Genomic DNA, 19,881 nt, shown 5'->3' with positions numbered 1-19,881 from the left:
TTGCCTATGGACTCTCTCCAGTTTGTCCATATCTTTCTTAAAGTTTGGTGCCCAGAATTGGACACTGTTCTCCAGTTGAGGCTTAACCAATGCCAAATAAAAGCAGTTCAGTTTCCTCCTGTGTCTTACATACAACATTCCTGTTAATACACCTGGGGTATTTGTTTTTTTCACAACTGCATCACACTGTTAGCTCTTATTCAATTTGTGATCATTATGATCCCCAGATACGTTTTAGCAGTACTACTGCCTCATCAGTTTTTCCCCATTTTATAGTTGTGCATTTGATTCTTCCTTCTTAAGTATAGTACTTTGCACTTGTCTTTATAAAACGTAATCTTGATGATTTCAGACCAGTTCTCCAATTTGTCAGGGTCATTCTCCATTCTAATCCTGTCCTCTAAAGTGCTTGCAAACCCTCCTTGCTTGGTGTTGTCCACAAATTTTATAAGCATATTCTCCATTCCATTATCTAAATAATCAATGAAAATATTGAATAGGACTGCCCACGTGAGGCCCCACTAGATACATCCTCACAGTTTAACAGCAAAACATTGATGGACTACTCCTTGATCTTTTAACCAGCTGTGCACACACCTTTTAGTAATTTCATCTAGACCACATTTCCCTAGTTTGCTTATGAAGATGTCACAACTAGAAATTTACAAATTAATTGGCTCTTAAAAATAATTGCACACTGTGTGCTGCTATTCTTCCTCCCAATTCACACAATGGCAATAAAATATTGCTGATATCAGTCAGGAACTATTCATCTATTATTTTCCTCCCTTATCATTCATCCATTCGTATTTTACCGTTTCATTCCTTCAGGGATAGTTTATGCAGAGTAAAAAAATCAATCATATTTTGACATGGGTATCTTTGAGCTTTATGAAGTTGGTGATGAGGTTCCAGTTCTTATTCCAGCTAACAGTTATTTAGGTAGGATTAAGCACAGATGGTAAAACTCTTCAGACTTTTTGAACACTTGCTATCCAAATCTTCTGCTTATATTTTATCTTACTGCATCAGGTAATTCATTTGTGGATCCTGTGAAATGCAATCCATATTTGGTCATTCACATCCTCCTTTTATACTTACAGACCAGTTTGAAATGTAAGGTACCTGCAAGAGCTACTAATGTAATGAGACAAAGTGAGTGAGGTAACATCTTTTATTGGTCCAACTTCTGATCTTTGTGTTTGTGTATGCCTGTAAATACACACAACACATACCCGTGTACTATTAGATTTCATTGACCAATCACCTGGAGGGGAGGAATGGAGTTATTGTCTTTTTTAGTTGTCTGAGCTATAAAGAAGACATGCACATTTGCTTTTTGTGCTTGGTTTTTACATTAGAAATATTAGGAATATTAAATCTGGGCTTCTCTGGTTTTACTGGAGGATACACTGAAGGTCTTGGAGAAGTGCACTATGTGCTTTCTCAGCATTTGCTTGAAGGGGCTTGGGTACTGAATAGTTTTAGACTTCTTTTCTACTCCTCTTTATCCAGTTAGATAAAAAGATTAATAAGATTTGAATGGGTAATGTTTAAAACACAAAAAGACAAAAATCCTCTTGGGCCTTCTTTATACATTGCAAAGAACAGGGAAAAGCCACAAACTCAATTTGTTCATTTAATAAAAGTCAACAGACTATCTTTTATAACTGAACCAATTTAGAGTGCTTCATAGTGACCTTTGCTCATCAGCCACCTCTTTGTCTGACCAGTTTACTTACATTATATTGAGCTTTTAGTCTTTAAATTGCCATTTACGTTCACTTATTTTTCCCAATTCTTTTAAAATTGTTGTACTTTGTTTCATTTTAAGTTGATAAGATGTTATTGGAGGTCCACAATATTTCGTCAGAGATGGAGAAATTGAGGGTGCTATGTACATCTACATTAACGAACAAGCAAATGGGAAGGGGTAAAGCCAATTCACCTCATGGAACCACTGATTCTATGTTTGATGTTGCAATTGAAAATATTGATGATATTAATCAAGATGGATTCCCAGGTGAGAAAATAGACCTGGAAATATGAATGTCAATACATTTTTCTAAAACAATTTTCAGAACATCTTATTTTATCATGATTGTAGCCATTCTCAGGATAACGTTTGTCTAAATCTCCTAATTTCTTTTCAACAGATGTTGCAGTGGGGGCACCATATGATGATTTTTGACAAGATGTTCATATATCATGGATGCAAGAACGGAATAAATACAAAGCCAGCACAGGTAGTTAAACACCCGTTACCACCTAAGCTCAGCCTTGCAGAGTACTTCAAGCGTAAGAAGTTTTGTTCCACAAAAGTATGTTATTCTGGGCAACCTCCACAATAGGTATTGCTCTGTGCACCTTCTGCAGGCCCAGACCTTTGGCTGTAGCAAAGCTTGAGAAAGTGTCTGTGCAGAAGTGGCTTTTAGCTCCTTTTTCTGCTTTCCTCCAATCCTGGACTGACTGTATGCCAGGCTGGTAGCTCGACACAAGTTAAAGGAGCCTGAAGATTCCCAGGGAGCCAGTGTGGCATACAGCAGTCATCAGGGCACAGGGAAGCCCAGCCATATCCTCTGGGCTGGGATCAGGGAGACGTGATGGTAGCAGCATAAAACCGTAAGATGGACATCTTGCCGGCTCTAAGCTACCAGATGATCCCACTACACTGGTACGATCCTCCTGGGGCTCGTTACAGTGGTTTTAGGGTCCGTTTGCACTTGACAGAGTGGCCACATTGCAGTGCACACTTTGTGCCAATCTGGCCTATAACATTCAAGGGCCAAATTCAAGCTTTCTTTGCATCTCCCAGACCTAAGGTGGGGAAATGAAGAAAGTTCTACCTGAAAGTAGCACTTCTTCAGAGGCACGACCCTTTGGAAAAGTGCAAGACCTCTGCTGCTTTTTCCATAACTGAGAAGACGGGATCAAAAAGGAAGAGTGGTCTTTATGAAATGAGCGTGTTATTGGCCAATTATATTTTCCTCATGCTGGATTCCCCAAATGGTGGAAATCCTACACACAGCAGGCATGTAATATTCCACCAATAGGTTATAATGGAATTTCAAGACTGCTTATCTGTTTTCTCTCCTCCCATTCCTACCAGAGTTGTGGGTATGGAAAAACTCTTTGTAGCCTTACAAAGGGTGTACTGTTGGCCAGCAAGATCAGGAATACTTGATTTAGTATGGAGTCCTCCTGCTGAAAAAAATCTTGTAGCTTTTCAGTACCATTAATTGACAGAGGGGAGCAAAGGAACATGTGGATTTGTGTGCCCCATTTCTCCAAAGATCAGCCAATTCCAGAAAATGTTACAATCTTCCATTCTCTTCAGGACTACAAAATAAAACATGTATGATGATAGCTCCTCATAAATACTAACTTTTTAGTATCTTATTTCTTTTTAAATAGGTATTGACTTTGAAGTATTTAGAAGCTTAGAGGAATCTGAAACTAGTTTTTCTATATTTGTATCAATAAACCCTTAAATCTATAAATCCGGAATATCTAGTGCAACTTGCTTTTGTAAAGTGAAATGTTAAGATTGACTTCTCCTTCTCTGTGAGGTGAAAGTCATTTATCTGAATTCAGCAGTACTATTTCCTATAATTTTTTTTGAGTATAAAACAATGATACTTACTTATAAATATTGAATGTCTTATTCCCAACAATTTGGTTTTTAGATTCTTGATGGCAAAAAAATCCGAGTTCCTTTTTTTGATTATTCTATTACTAGAAATATGGATCTTGATCGAAACTCCTACCCTGATATTGCTGTTTGGATCACTTTCAGATTGTGTCTGTTTATGGGTGTGTTATAATACTATATGTAGTATTTTAATTAATGCTAAATCTAGATTGGTTTTTCTAACAGCTTTAAAAAGATGAATGATTTGTTTTAGGTTTGTAATGCATTTTCCCCCTCTAGAGGTTGGAAACTGTGCGGGGGAAGAATACACACAGATCAGTCTGATCTGATCTACAAAATCGGCTGAAAGATAACCTAACATCCCATATGTTTAATTTTTACCTCTATTGCTATGTGTTTCTCGATAAAACACTGCAAAGTTTATGAGAACTGTAGATTATGGATTCTCTGAATGGTTCATGCAAGATGGGATAATTATGGTAGATATTGGGCAAATGATAATCCTGCATATGAATATCCCCGTAGTGACCAAGGAAGGCCTTAACACTGAGGAATCTCTGCATTTCTGCTGTGTGAGGGGTGAGAGGGAGGGGCTGAATTCGAAAGCCCATGTAGGGGACTCTTAACCCTGTGAGCTGTGCTTCATGGGGATCCCTTCACACCGGTATGCAAGATTTTGTGTGAATGACAGTGTCTGTGGATCCACAAATCCAGATCTGCCTTCCATCTCTTGACTGGGGCAAGGACCATCGTTTACTCTATATAGTGCTGAGCATAATGTGGGACACCCATGCTGATGTGCCATAATACAAATAATAATAATCTTCCCCTAACCCCACACTCACTTGCACATGGGGGTGCAGTAGGTGTGGAGTGTACTGCAGCCCTCAGGTTGCATTAGTGGCCATAGAACAGCCTGGGGATGAGTAATCTGACCCCTTGTGGACCTCCTAAACCTATAGCCTGGTTACTCAGGCATTTACACTGGGGACAGGATTTGGCAGCAGGGAGATCTAATTTTGCCATTTAATGTATTTCCTGTCATCATATGGAACCACTAATATAAGTAGGAAGGGGGGCACATAGTCAGGGCTTTGAGGTCTGAGTAAAGTCTGTGATCTCAGTCCTTATCTTCAAGGCACTCATGACCATGGTTCAGGTTACCTAAAAGATCACCTAATGCTCCAGGGTGAATACTATGTTTGAAAGTTGTCTGTTCAGGGGACAGAGCTTTCTTGGGGCTAGTTTGAGACTGGAACAAACTCCCACAGCACCCAAGGACCATCCCATCTTTGAGTGTACATTCTCTAATATAAACACATAGTAAGGTGCATATAATTTAAAAAAAACCCATACAAATACCAAAAAACCTACAAAAACAAAACACTCCACTGCGCACACAGTTCTCCTCCTAGGGAGAGGAGAGAGCAACCCATACGTGATGGCCATTAATCATGTCACATAATACTGAATGTCTCTCAATACTATGCTGATGAGGACAGTCCAAGAACCTATGTAAAATAGAAGGCAAAACTTGAAGCTGGTGTGGTGTAAAGGGGGTGAGTCAGTGAAAGAATTCCAGTGAAATAAACACAGCTGCATTCAGCTTCTAAATATTCAAAAATGAACCTAGTGGCCCTGTTCTGCTACACTTAATGGCAAAATTCACAGTCACTTCAGTGGGAGCAGGAATAGCCATTCTCTTTATTTGTGTGAACAGTCCTATTTTTAAAATGAAAAAAATGCACTCCTCTCATGTTTAAAAAATAAAATAAAATACATCTGTTTATGCAGCATTGTGACAGCAATCGTCCATGTATGAAAGTCAGGAAGTGAAAAAGTTATGTTTGTCACAGCAACCAAAACTCAGCCATCCACACTGCACATTAAAGTTGACATGTACATGAATCTAAATGACTTCTGCTACCTAATGTAGACACACGAGGGCTGAATTACAACTGCTGTGGGAACCATCACTTTGAACTTCCTGACTTTTTGCATGTAAAATGACCACCATAATATTGGATTAACATAATGGGTTTTAAAAAAAATTTAATACAAACAACAGTATAGTCACTTGACCTTTGTAGTTTTTCAGGCTTCTTCATATTCTCTATAAAATGCTATATGTTTTGTTTCTAACCATACTGAAAATCAAACCTTGCATTTCTTTGAATTGCAGTGTGATGTAGGGAATCTTCCCAGCAAATCAGTTCAAGTATAAGAGCTACTGCTTCTGTTAAAGTCAATGAGAATAATACAATTTATTTCACTAATTCTCTCCTTTGAGGGGAGACAAAAAAAGAGACTCACACGACAGTTGTTAGTGATGTCACTTAAAGTGCTCAAATACCACAACATTATAAGAACCTGAACAGTTTTAACTTAGACCAGAAAAAATATTTCTCAATTATTCCTTTTGTATCCAACCTCTTGAACCTGTTAGTTCACCTATAAAGGCATTGGGCCCAATGTCTGTTGTCCCTGCACTGTGTGTAATCAGTAACACCCCTGCAAAGTGAATTCACAGTATGCGTAAAATGCTCAGAATAGTTACATTTTACATCTACTCAGCACTGGTGTAAATGATTAGATAAGGTGCAGGGCAACAGAGAATCAGGCCAATTGATCTGTTAGACTGAACATTTCCTACCCACTCAGTTGCTCAGGTTTCAGTCTCTTGTAGCATCATAATCCTATTAGTTCTGCAAAAGATCTTCCAGGAAATATAGGAAAGTCAAGATACAATAAACATTTTTTCAGGGGAGAAACCACTTAATTTTGTAAAAATTTCTTGCTTTTTAAAAAAAATCTTAAAGTATAAGAGAGACCAAAACATTTTCTTCTGACTTTGTAACTTACCATTCAGTGAGAAGCAAAATGCCAATTTTGATCATTTATATACATGTGAATCGTACAATAAAAGCCAGGATAATGGCCAGCTTGTTAATACACTAACTAACTTGGTAACCCAGGAGACTCAGATTGAAATTTTCCTTTGGTCACAAATGAAGATGAGTTGAGTTGTATCATCCTTGTGAATGGGTGTCCCATGTCACAAGAGTACTATGCAATGAATGTTTGCAGGGTGCCCAGGAAGGTTTGCCTCTGGAATTTGGGGGGTGTGTGCACTTTGAGCCAGGGGTGTAATCCTCATCTTGATGAGACGAGATGTGTGGTAGCTCTCATCGAGCTAGCACACTAAAAATAGAGCATAGTCTCAGCGGTGCCAGTGGCGGGTGGGGCTAGCTACCCTAAGTAGGTGCCTAGTGTTTCGGACAGGAATGTATTCAGGGCAGCTCGCCCCTCCTGCCACTTGCACCACTGCAGCAACACTCTGTTTTTAGTGTGCTGGGTCGATGACAATTAGCATGGGTGTGTCTCCTGAGCTGGGAACGACACCCTTGCTTGAGGTGTAGGCATACCCTTACCTCCCTGCACTGCTTTAGCCAATGCTAGTTTCTTAAGCACCAATGACCCTGCAAGAGGCCAAGCACCTCATGAGATGCCAAGTATCCTCAACTCTCATTAGAGTAAATGAGAATTGGGGAAGCTTTGCCTCTTGCAGAAGGCACTTATCGCTTTGAAAGGTTGGGTCCCAAATTGCCCCAGTTTTTGTCTTTCCACACGACATGATGATTTTACATAGCAGTAACAAAATAAATTTCCAGCAAAGCGATAGTATCCTCATGTCCCTACAGTTGGAAAGGTGAAGTCAGACTAAGGTCTTGTCTAAAAAAAAAAAAAAAAAAGAGTTATGAAGCATCTATGGATCTGAACTAACTGCAGCACATGTCAAAAACCATGTTTGTTTTTTTTAACCTAGATTTTAATATCCTAGTTGGATGTCCTAAAATATATAAAAACCAAAAGTCAGTTTAGGTGCAGTCCTTAAAAGAAGGATATGGAGAAGACAACGTATGTAATAGCAACCTAAAACTTCAATGCAGATTCTGTACCAGAGAAGGAAATGAAGACAGATTGATTTATTTGCCAATGTAAGACTTAAATTATTGCACATGGGTGGATGTTTGTAACGATCATGTTTTTTTCTAATGTATGAGACTCGTTATATTCTGTTTCCATAGTGAGAACAATGTTCCAGTGCTTATTCTCAAAGATGAAAAGGATAGTGCTCTAGAAATAATGGTGACAAATAATCCATCAGATGCAAAAAATTTCCCCAAAAGATGGTGAAGATACCTATGAAGCTAAACAAACTGAAACTTTTGCAGATAGCTTGAGTTATTCAGCTTTCAGAGAGCTGAGGGCTTATCCTATAAGTATTCCCGAAAACTAGGACAAAGGTATGCTACATATATTATATTTACTGTGTTTTGACTTCTGCGTATCTTTAATTGAGGAAAAACAATTGACTTGTGGTGCCAGTCAAAATGTTCTGAAGCAGAGAATGAATTTTGGAAATCCTTTCAAGAGAAATTCCAACATAAGTGGTGGTTATTTTTTAACTAGGTGGGCCCAAGCTGTAAAGTTAGATTCTGGACCTAGACCTGAACTTTCCCTAAGTTAAAGGGTGTTCATGTCTTGGGGTTTGGTTTGGGGCTCATCTCTGTTTTTAACATTTCTGAATTCTGTGATGTATTTTTTCATATAAAACAAAGTTTGTGTTTGCAAAAATATATTAATTTAGTATCTTCCTGTATGAATTTTTTGTATAGGTAGCCTTTTATCTGATTTTTAAATACAACTAAAGTTAATGTTGCCACAAGTCATTTGGATGTTAATCTGAAGTTGGAAACATAAGGTTTTTTTCTTTGTTTACCTTTTCTTGTTGTTTTCCCATATACTTGTAAACATTAAGGAATGGCTTCAATTTGTTTTGTAAATGCAATTTTATTGTAATGTGAAAACTGTAAAAATTTAAAATAAACACTGCTGTTTCCTTTTCATTATAGATCAAGCAATCAAGTTAATTTGGCTCCAATTACTGCTACAGCTAAAGTGGTTATTGAATTGCTTTTGTCACTCACTGGGTAAGTGTTTATAGTTAGCATAACACATCAATGTGAGAATGAACCCTCTGCTGCAACCCGTACTAAAATGTGATGTTTTTTAAAAATTTAAGAGCGTTGCTAAACCAGGTGTACTTTGCAGGTAATGTCATTGGTGAGGGTGCTATGAAATCTGAAGATGATGTTGGAAACGTAATAGAATGCAAATTCCGAGTGAGATTATTAAGACACAGTTATTGCTTTTTTCTGAAATTTATGTGTATGGTTTAAAAACTGGCTGATTTTGAAGTGGGCTGCCCTAGCATCAGAATCATCACCATTACCACCAGCTCCTCACTTCCCCAACACATATCCTGACTGGTCCATCAAGATTGGGGCTTTCTCCAGTCTTGAAAATTCAGAATAATACTTCCGAAAAGCAGCTTCCATTTGTTTGTGTACAATCACCCGCACCTCCATGTTACCTGCATAAACATCCCTGCACACATGTAACAAAATGTACATACACAAAACCCATCAATGGTATGTTCAGGTGTTTGTGCTCAGAAAGTATCTGCACAGACGTTTGTGCACATAAAGCTGAGCGTGCACAAACAGAAGCTGTGTTGCAGCCTTTTTTGAAAATATGACCGCTCACTCTCTTGGCCTTGTGCCTTTTAATTTACTAAGACAAGGATCTCATATGCATGCATCTCAAATGGTCCGCAGGTTCCTGAATGCTCAAATGTTTGCAAAGTAAATGGTTGTCCACTGTATCCCTCTGCCCTTCATCCACACACACTTACTCAATGAAGCCTATTCCCTTTTTTCTCAAAACTGGCTGCTGTTACACCAGAACCACTCCCTTATTCTCCCTTTCCAACATAGCCTGACTGGCTGTGGTACGTTTTGCAGCTGGATTCGTGGCTCCCCATCTCCATGCCCCTTTGCAAATATTAGGACGTTGTTAATTTGTGCATTCATGGTCTCTGTCAGAGTTGGAGAGAAGAGTTTCAGGGATCCAGGAAAGGGAAAGGAGCATGTCTCAAGTTCAGAAGCATGGTCCTAGATCATTCATGTTCCTGCCTTGGGCTACTGTAGACTTCCTTCTGCAGCTCTCATTACATATACCTGATGCAGTAACGCAGTGATTTAGAATACTAGGTGTAGTTTGTAGTACCTGTGGCTCAGTGACAACAGGATTGCAGCATTGTTCTCCTGACTTTAAAAAACAGCAACAACAAAAACCCCAACTACCCTACTGCTGGAGCAAGAGGGTCAGAGAGGTAATTCTGTGGCACCAGGTATTCCCTTGTAGTTGTAATCCTCCTGTTTATCTATGACATTTTTGCTACTACTAGAAGGTTCTGGCTCCTCTTGCTGTCCCCAAGAGAACAGATCTCGCTTACATTTTTAGACACCAGTGGCTCAGGACTGAACTGGAATACGTTTTAACTCTAAATATGTTTGAGGCCAGCCAGAGTGTTTATTTATACTTATTTCATCACCTTCATAGTCTGTGAGGTCTGAACAGAACAAGTAAATCTTGGAACTGCTCTAGCATTACTCTTAGCAGCAGACTTTTAAACAAACGTCTAAAAATGAAGTCTCTCCTGATTTTGATGTACAAAATTGTATCTAGATTTTCTGGCACACTTCTACGATGGGCACACTGTCTATAATTCAAAAGTTTTGCTATCTTTTATTTCCAAATCTAAAGTTATTTGGCAAATCCCAGATGTATGGTATCTTCAGAATTTGTGCTTTCCTATGATTTTTCTTAATACGAGAAAAATCCTTCTTCAACAGGTGTCAGTGTGGATCTGTAGCTGTAAATTCTAGTTTATAATAGAATTTGCAGGGGTTTTTTTCCAATATGTAATTAACTTGGGTAGACCACTTCAAACATTTGGCACAGCTTTCTTGGACATCCAATGGCCAAAAGAAATCAGCAATGGCAAATGGCTGCTTTATTTGATGAGAGTTGGGGAAAATCCCTTGTGAACTTCAAAACGAAGTAAACTTTTAGCAACTTAAGGTTGTTAGTGTACTTTCACCTGTTTATAAGCAAGTTAAAGTAACATTAAAGCACACCTTAGTGCCTGTCTCGGAATGAGCTTTGTATCTTCAGTGACTTGAGAAGTGCATCAGTATCCTATGCTAATACACATCCTACCATAGCTATTAGACTATGGCGCCTTCATTTTACATTTAAAGCAAAACCACTTTAAAATCTAATTTGTATTTGAATAATGCAGTGACCCCTTCCGTGATGGAAAAATAGTTCATGGTGAAAGGATAAAGAAAACAGGGCAATTATTTATACCCTTTTAAAAACATTTTTATAGCCTCAGTAGATTGCTTGGACCCTTTTTCCTGTTCCTCATGAACTCAGTTAACCTTCTGTCAGAAGCCAGTTTCATTTCTATCTCACCTTCTACTAAAAAGCTCAAGGGCCCATGTCTGTAGCTTCTCTGCTAAAATTTCCCTCGCCTTCAGAGCAGATATAGCAATAGCAAGTTTCAACTGAAGAACTGCCCACCTGCTCCTTAAACTCCGTAAACGCTCCTTAAACTTGAGTGTTGTGGCCAGGCTGAAGAAGCCAGTGAAGAGAGCCAGGATCAGCACTGTAAAGAGAAACAGCCACTTAAGATCCCAGCTCAGATGCAATGTTCAGTAGCAGTTGAGAGGGGACTGGGCTTTTTTTAACTTCAAAGTGTACAGAGAAAATGCAAAAGAAGAAGTGAGGAATGGATGCTTTGACCACTCACATTCTTAAAGTCAAGCATGTGCTTAATTACTTCGATGAATAAGGGCCTATGTGCTGTCAAAAGTACAAAATGGAAAAAAGCCAGACAAAACACATCACACTTAATTTAATGGGATTTATTATCTTGAAAGCTTTTCTTTATTTTATAATTTATTAATAGATTTTACTTAACCTAAGGTTTTTAAAAAAAGAGCTTTGTGGATTATTTCAGTAGAATAAGTGAAAGAGAACAACGTCTGCTTTTATGTGCCCACACTCAAATAATTTTACTGAAGTTTGTATGACCTACCTAAAGACCAAACGGTAGATAATAATAAACAAATGACCAGGTCCTTCCTGCGAGCCCTTCACACACATGCTCCTGTCAAAGTCATGGAGTTCCATGTGCAGAAAATGTCAGGATTAAGCCTGTATTTAAAAAAAAAAAAAAAGGCACAACTTGAAAGACTTTAAAAGATAGGCATCTAAATAAGCTTTATAATAATATAATATTATATATAATATTTATAATAATATAATCCTATATAATGGGATTCATTATACTTTGTTTTGTTTATGTAATGTATTTCTAAAATATGTAAACCAAATTCTGTCCTCATTGATATCCTGGCAGTCTGACTGAGGGTGTGAACAGCATTTGTCCCAAAGAGAGGAGTATGTGTGTCTTTTTTTTTAAATGCATGACTTTGTTTGCCAAAGAAATATTAAAATGTAGATGCTGTCACAGTTCAGGGCAACTGCACATGTATTATCCCTTTGTGGTTCCCCCAGGGAAACCAATCTAGGCTTACAGCTCCTCAGAAAGGTAGAGACTGACAACAGGGCCTACAGTTGGGCCTACAAAAATATTTTGAGCTCAGTTGTAAAAAGTAGGTGAAAGTTCATAAGATACCGCAATAACCTATAACAACAAATGTTGATGGGAAAAGGTACGAAAGGGAGACAGACTGAATTAGTCCAAACAAAAAGGCCTCCTTATATAACTCAAGGACTGTGTTAAGATCATGCCTGGTAAACAAGGTGGGTATGGAACCAGAACCCAGTGAGCCAAAACTGGTGTGTTGGAAACCAGGCCTAATAATGAGGGGATAGGCTATTCTACTCACTGTTCTCTTTTGCGGCCCTTCAAGCTTTGGGGTGAAAAATTAACTACTCACCATCATGTCTGCTATCCCCACCGTCTCCTGGGACCCAGGATGTTCTTTTTCCTAATCCTGAGAGATGTCTCCAGCATGGGCCAAAGAGAGAGGGACCCAGATGACATCACCATCTCTACCGACTCTGGCTGAATCCCCAACACTACCTGGGATGAAGTAGGATCGGGCAACTGCTCCAGCCCATCTCAACTAACTTCTCTTTTCCCCAAAAGACAGTTATTCCCATTTTTGATACCATCTAAGAAACTGTCAGCAAAGGAAGATTTTCCTTCTAAAAAACTTTCCCCAACTAAAACAAAAGGGAGCAAGGGATGGTGTTAAAATGAAAGCCTTACTTAATACTTTACATTTCAAATGCCTAATTATATTTTATTTATCTTCTAATAAAAGGTTTAAAGGATTTTTAATGGTGTTTGCCATGGTATTAAGTAGGCTGAGGTCTCTGTATACTAAACTGTGGACTTTAACACTGTTTAATGGTAGACAGTGACTGGGTTATGTTAACACCATTGGCCATTTATTCCTTCTCAGTTAATACAACAAGGCCTGCATCTCTCTCCCTTCTGATGGGTTTTTCCAGGTTGCACTCTTCCCTGCCTAAACTGTGATATCCCCAGCAACCCAGTCTGTCTAAACAGGAGCTTTGCTTTCTCTTTGAAGACTATGAATTACAAGTGGTTATGAGTTACCACTCAGCTCTTTATCATAAATGTGGTAAGGCACCTCCTTCACCTTGCTGGCCTCAGCGTTTCCCCCTTTGGTAGTGGAGGGCCCCGGAGTAAATCAGTCCCACATGGAGTGTTTCTGTTCCTCACTTGGGTTTTATTTTTCACTGTTTTACAAGGTGGGCCTCAAAGTAGGCCCAAGAAGTACTCTTCAGGCAAACCAAAGAAACAAATTCATAACACAAAGAAGGGAACACACCTCTTTCTGCCTCCTCTCTGAAGTGTTCCCTTGTTATGCTGGCTTCTGGGTGCCAGTCCTTCTCCAACAGGCAGTTAGCTTGGTTGCTTTCCCTATAGGGAGGAGAGCAGCCTTCCACCCAGGAGAAGCTTTTTCTCCCTGCAGCAGCTTCTCTTCTCCCTCTCACACCAAAAGAGTTTTTTAAAGGTCATAGGAAGTCCTTAATTGGACTTGGGTGTCCCTAGCTGACCTGAGGTAACCTCTTTTCAGCTTATAGGGAAAAGGCCCTTTACCATTCTTGGGCTGATATACCTGCCTTCTCCGCTGGCTCCCTTGACACCTTCCAGGAGCAGTGGGTGCTGTCCGGGGTTCTCTTCTCGGTGTCCCCTTCCGGTTCCCTCTGTTTGACCCTTTGACCCTCACACTCCTTCCTGTTTTTTCATTTGTTGTCCCACGAACTCAGTTGAGTCCTGGGTCCGGTGGCTCCTCCCCTTAGGCTGCGGGAGAGGCCTTTAGCATTGGGCGGGCGCCCTGGCACTCAAATAATACCACTCTCTGACAGCTGTCTGGTCTGACTTTGTCACAGCAAACACATTTTTCTTAAGGTGAAAGCATTACAGAGCAAACAGTAAAAACAATAAAAGAACCTGGCATGCCAATACTAGAGGTCATTCATCAGTCTTATGGGGGCTTTAGTAGGTCAAAGTCCTTCCAATCCTTCCCATTAAGAATTGGTGTCCCCCTTGGGCAGAAGGTCCTGTCTATTTGCTGGATCACAAAGAAGGCCCTGGGTCAGTTTAAACTCAGACTATTTATCTATAAGTCCTTTCTTTGTCTGTTTGGTCTCTAGACAATCCAGAATATATGTGAGGTGGTGGTACTTTGCTGGAGGAGTTACAACCTGAATGAATTTATCTGATCACCCCCCACCGTTCCTAGTTCCCAGATGAGCTGTTGTCCCTGCCTCTACTCCTCCCATGGAATTACATACTATATCTGGCCCATAATTATATATAAACTTAATACAGTGAGATCTCCCAAAGATATTGCAGGAAATCGCCATGTCTGTCTCATATGCGTCTATTAAACAACAATGTGAACTCTGTCTTTTGTAAGAACTTGCAAATTTGCCATTGAAACTGAATTAGTAACTGCATGAGCATGTGCATGCACACTCATGCACACACTCAATCTCCTATATACCAGCTTGTTTTATTGGTCAACTAGTATAGTGTTTGAACTTTTATTGGATGTACTTGGCAAACAAGTTTAACAGGAGTGTGTCTGCTGACTTTAGAATAGTTTTTTTCCCCCCCTTATAAGTATAGTAGGGTTAGTAACTCTGGGTAAACATGCAAACAATATGTGAGAAAATGAATTGGCTTTGATGTTGAATGCATGCAAACCACTCACCACCATCTTTTTTTACATAGTTTTTTTTAAGGTATAGTTTAGATCTTAGTAATGGCTGTGATAGCAGCATTCATTGCTAGTAGCACAATCAGTAAGTATGCTTAGAAATGCTGTTCATGGCAGCAATGCTCAGCTGTGGAGTCACGGTGGTCATGTGGCAGACACATACACATCCCTAGTGACACCTCAGCACTAGCCTTACTGTCACTGTGTTCTTTCACCTCCATCTGTTTACTTGAAAGGTCAGGTTTAGGAAATACCTTTGTGTTGCCACCAATTAGTGGAGGAATGAAAGTTTTATATTGGGGCCACATAGCTTGAGATTTGTCTGTATTTATTCCAAAGCCTGCTTCTTGAAATAGTTTACCTGCTGCAGCACTGTGTTTAAGTCCAACACAGAAAACTTGTTTTACCTAAGTTATGTTTACAGTACATAAACCCTTGAAAACGGGGGGTTATGTTAGGGGAACTGAAATAGACACTAAACAAGTCTGACTTTTTAGATTTGATTATTTAAATAGCCAATATCTCTATTCTTTAGTACTTGGATTGCTTTTTAACACTTCCAAGAAGCTAAATATTTAAATGCCCAATATTCGAATAATCTGCTGCACATTTCTGTTGTGCTTAGTAATCAATCCATTTCATATAGTTTGTTTCTCAATATAATTCTTTGTTTTATAGGAGTTCCAGAGCTCAAGGAGGAAACGTGAAGTTGCAGAGAAGCAGACTGATGATGGCAAAAAAAAAAAAAAAAAAAAAAAAATTATTTTCAGAAAGAAAATATAAGACCCTGGTAAGCATTTCCATAACCAAACAACAATTACTCTTTGGTCTCTTTCCCTTCCTTTCTAGGTTTAGCAGAGTAAAGGAAGGCATGTTGTTGTCCTTGTAGTCTCCTTGCAGGGTTTCTGCTAGTTTACTTTTATAACTTGTTCTCTAATATCCTTTTCTAAATCTGGTCAGTATATTGATTTCCAAACAGCTGTAAAACAGAAGTTGAAAACATCTATTTAGATTTACCTAGGAAAAAGTACTATATTAAAGCACAGTAGGGAACATTATAAAGAGATTACTCATTACAGTATATTATTGTAATATATATTGCTCATTAAGGTATATACAAAGAGGAAGCCCTGGAAATCCAACTTTTGGCAGCTATGTAAAACCCCAAAATTGCTAAAAATAATCCCCCCAAAACAGAAGCACTATTCCTACTGCATAAAGTGAGCATTTTTATCCAAAAGCTTCTATCCCCACCTTTGGTTCTGTAGGTCTTTCTCTTCCTTAGTGAGAGGGGTTCTATATGATATGACAATGAATACTTCAGGTTATACACGCTTGTCATTGTTAGCTAGAATTGATCACCAACATGTTGCTTTTTCAGCCCAATAAGCTATGCAAACCCATGGTTCCTGGCTCTGCAAGGGGCAGTTTTGTCTCTAGCAAAAGCAATTCTACTGCAAAACCCACAGAATTTTGTGGCTGCATTCTGTGGTCCCTATCCTGCAAACCCTTGTATGTACATAGCTGTTTGCGGCATTGGGGCCTTTATTTTCAGTCTGTCTCCCTAAATTAGAACTACAGCAGTGTTTAAAACCCCAGCTCATTTGCTGAGTGGCTCTATACCCCAAGAAACTGGGCTCATCAATTTCTGAGAAGCTGGAATTTTGAGACTGTTGCAATCCTTGTTAAAACAAGGCACATGATTATGTATGAAGCACCCTCTTATTAAAAAGAGCGGAAAAAATAAAACAAGTGAATGTCTTTGCTGTGTCAAATTTATGACAGTTGAAAATGTCATCTCAAGTCATGTCACTGGTATACTCCTCTCATGCACATGTAATTAGTAATGCTAAATCATTCCATGATTAGAACTGTGAAATATTTTTAAATGAAAATAATGAAAATGAAAATTGATAGTATTGATATTCTTCTTATAGGACAAGTTTGTTTTACCATAGGGTGAATTCTTGAATTATGTAACAAAATACATAAATATTAGCACTGTGAGTTTCTGTAAGTGCCACTTAGATTTCACAGCTCACTTGTGTGTTGTAACTGAAATCAGCCTGCTCTTTATGCAATTTTCAGCATGAATTAACAAAGGGAAAAATTGTAACTATACATGATGATCCATTTAATTTTTTATTTGTTCACTTAAAGAATTGGATTAGATATGAAATTCACAGCCATAATGGGAAACATGTTATGTTTAGAAGTAAATGGCCAAATCCTTCTGGCCTCATCCATGCAAGCAGCCTGATATAATGGTCTTGTATACACGAGTCTGCAGCCCAGCATCTTCTACAGTTCTGTGGTGCATGGGCTGTCCCTACCTTGCTGCAATTTCCAGAAATGGTTCGGCTTGCAGCATCGCTTGGTGCTCAGCCAGGCCCCTTTGTGCGCCTCTGGGAGCTGCGACCTCCACAACAGCAGTCAGTGGCAGTTTGCTTTGCTCCCAGCCATTTATTTGTTAACTTTTATTTTAAAACATTTTTAGGGCAATAGCTGAGCACCTTTTAATATCCTCTTCTCCTCCTTCCCAGGATCAGGGAAACTGGCAAGGAAGTGGTTATAACCACCTGGAACCACACTGCTGCAACACCTCTAGCAGAGCAGGGCTACATTGAAGAAGTGCTCTGTATGCAAGTCAGCTTTTGCAGGCTCTTCAGGGAGCAAGTGATGCCCTCCCTCTTTGCAACCAACTGACCCTGGCACAGCCAGGACTAAGTTGGAAAGGTGTGTTGGAGCCAAATAGTTCCTAGCAGAATACATTTTCTGAAAGAGCTCAAAGTAGGGCCTTAATTCCCATTTGACCTGAAACCTTGTACAAAGTCTATATTCCCATTCTGTTCACCAGTGTGAAAAAGAAAAAAGATGTTATAAAAGATAAGGCATTAAAATATATAACCATTGGGCAGGGTCTAATATATCTGATCTGCAGTGACATATTTAAAGCATGCTCTGACTTTTTAGGATTATGTTAATTAAATACTAAGGACCTGATATTTGTGGTGTCAAACCAGAATCAGTACTTCAATAGCTGTCACATGCAATGGTTTTAAAAATCATGGGCCTAAATCAGACCTTACACTGGTGGAATTTAGGAGCAATGGCATAGCAGTCTCTGAGGTATCACTGATATGAGATAAGAATCAGGGCCAAAGTCTTAGTCTTTCCTCTGGGTATATTAAACTAAATTATCGTCTTTTGAATCATATTGATTGACATACTTAATTCATTGATAATGAGGTAAAATGACATAAAAATTGGGAAGAGACAAGGTTTACCCTACACAGTAGAAAGATTAGCATTGCTGAGCCTTAGAGAAACTTGGCTTAATAATAATTCAAACACAGTAACACCATGAGGAAGAGCTGGCTACACACACAAAAGATATAAAATGGCAGGAAATTCAAAGCCTAGACCCCTGTTTTAAAAGATATTTTGCAAACTGAGTGTTAGTATTTTTTCAACATTTCTTGACCCAGGAAAAAATAAATCCCAGTTAGGTATTACAAAGTATAAAGGGATAATTTACAATATGGACAATATATTGGTACTATTTTATCTTACAAGATAATGTAATTTGAGACCAACTTAATGGAATGACACCCAAGCATTTCATTGACATAATGTATGAGATTAAATGCACTCCACCAAGGTTAACTTGGAGTCTGTAGCTTTAATTGCCATTGACCAAAACAGACTGTTCATTTAATCAGTCCCATGAGAAATGATGTTCTAAGGTTAAAGGGTTAGCATTCTTCAAGGACGTCAGTAAAGAATGAAGACTGCTTACAATCTTACTTGCTTTTCCATGCTATGCATTGGAATCTAGTAGGCCTGGGGCTTGAGTGCTGAACAAGAAATGTATTCAGTACCCATGTCAGCAAGCTACAAGCAGTTTTGGAATTGAGTTCCATATAAAATACAGCTTTAAAGCTCTTTAAGATTTGATATGACCGGAATCCGTAGAATGTAATGAAAATAGTAGGTGAAGAACTGAGGTGAAAGACATGCTGATAATACCCTAAATGTTCAGAGGTAATCCTATATGTCTGCACTGCAATAAAACACCTATGGCTGGCCCATGTTAGCTGACTCCAGCTTGTGAGGCTTGAGCTGTAGAGCTATAAAATTGCAGTGTAGACATTCAGGTTCAGGCTTGGGGCCTATCCCCCCATCATATGGCTAGGTCCCAAGCTCTGAGACCAAAGCCCAAACATCTACACTGCAGTTTTATAGCCCTGCATCCTGAGATCCAGGAGACTAAATCAGTTGACACGAGCTAGCACAGGTGTTTTATTGACAAGTAGGCATACCTATGCAGCAGCTGAGGTCCTGAAGTAGCCGTCTTTTCCTGATTAAAATTAAGAGGGGAAGGTTATGGATGGGCAGCAGTTGTCCTCAATGAGGGGTCCTTATCTCTAAAACTTTCTTCCCATTTCACTAGAGCCCAGATTTGGTGACCTTCAGGAAATACTGCAAATGCTGTATTCCCAGGCATTTCCTAATGGTGAAAAGGGTTGATTAAGAGTTGGAGGTTAGGGTGTTGGAGTTGGGGAAAATGTTGTGGAAGGTCTCTGTCATTTTATGTGGTCTGAGTGCAGAAGTAGCTTACTTGGAAGAAAACTAGCATAATGTCAGTAATCTCTCATGCCGAGAGCAGTGTAGAAGGCACTTCTTGTAGAAGGCAAAAAGCTGCAGACTGTGTATGTAGAAAATAAAGACAGGCCTTTTCACCTTCTGGTGAACTTTTCATCCTAAGATCTTATGCAAATGGGAGCTCAGACAGTTTTTGTTAAGGAGTTTAATACACACTGGTTAGCCAGACTATTTTATAACATGGCATGGCCACCTGAAATGGAAAGAGCTAAGCAGTGTTTAAATGGAGGCCCAGTTTTTTACTTCTTGGTAACTAACGCAATTCGGAAGTAAAGACACAAGACCAGGCACTTTCATTTTACAGTGAGGTAAAGTAGGCAAAAATCAATCATGGTGGGCGGGGAGGGTGTAGGGTTAGCCTCT

The 19,881-nt window shown here is 39.1% G+C and overlaps 1 pseudogene; it reads left to right on the top strand.

Annotated features, from left to right (window-relative positions):
- Positions 1–872: 872 nt before the first annotated feature.
- On the top strand, positions 873–15,716 carry LOC137152987 (integrin alpha-6-like; annotated as a pseudogene).
- The last annotated feature ends 4,165 nt before the right edge of the window (positions 15,717–19,881 follow it).

The sequence above is a fragment of the Emydura macquarii genome, unplaced genomic scaffold, assembly GCF_026122565.2.
Source record: "Emydura macquarii macquarii isolate MOO-44397 ecotype Brisbane River unplaced genomic scaffold, CSIRO-AGI_Emac_v2 contig_1253, whole genome shotgun sequence".
Taxonomy (NCBI): domain Eukaryota; kingdom Metazoa; phylum Chordata; order Testudines; family Chelidae; genus Emydura; species Emydura macquarii.
Note: the sequence above shows the minus strand (reverse complement) of the source record. Positions and strands in the feature narration are given on the sequence as shown.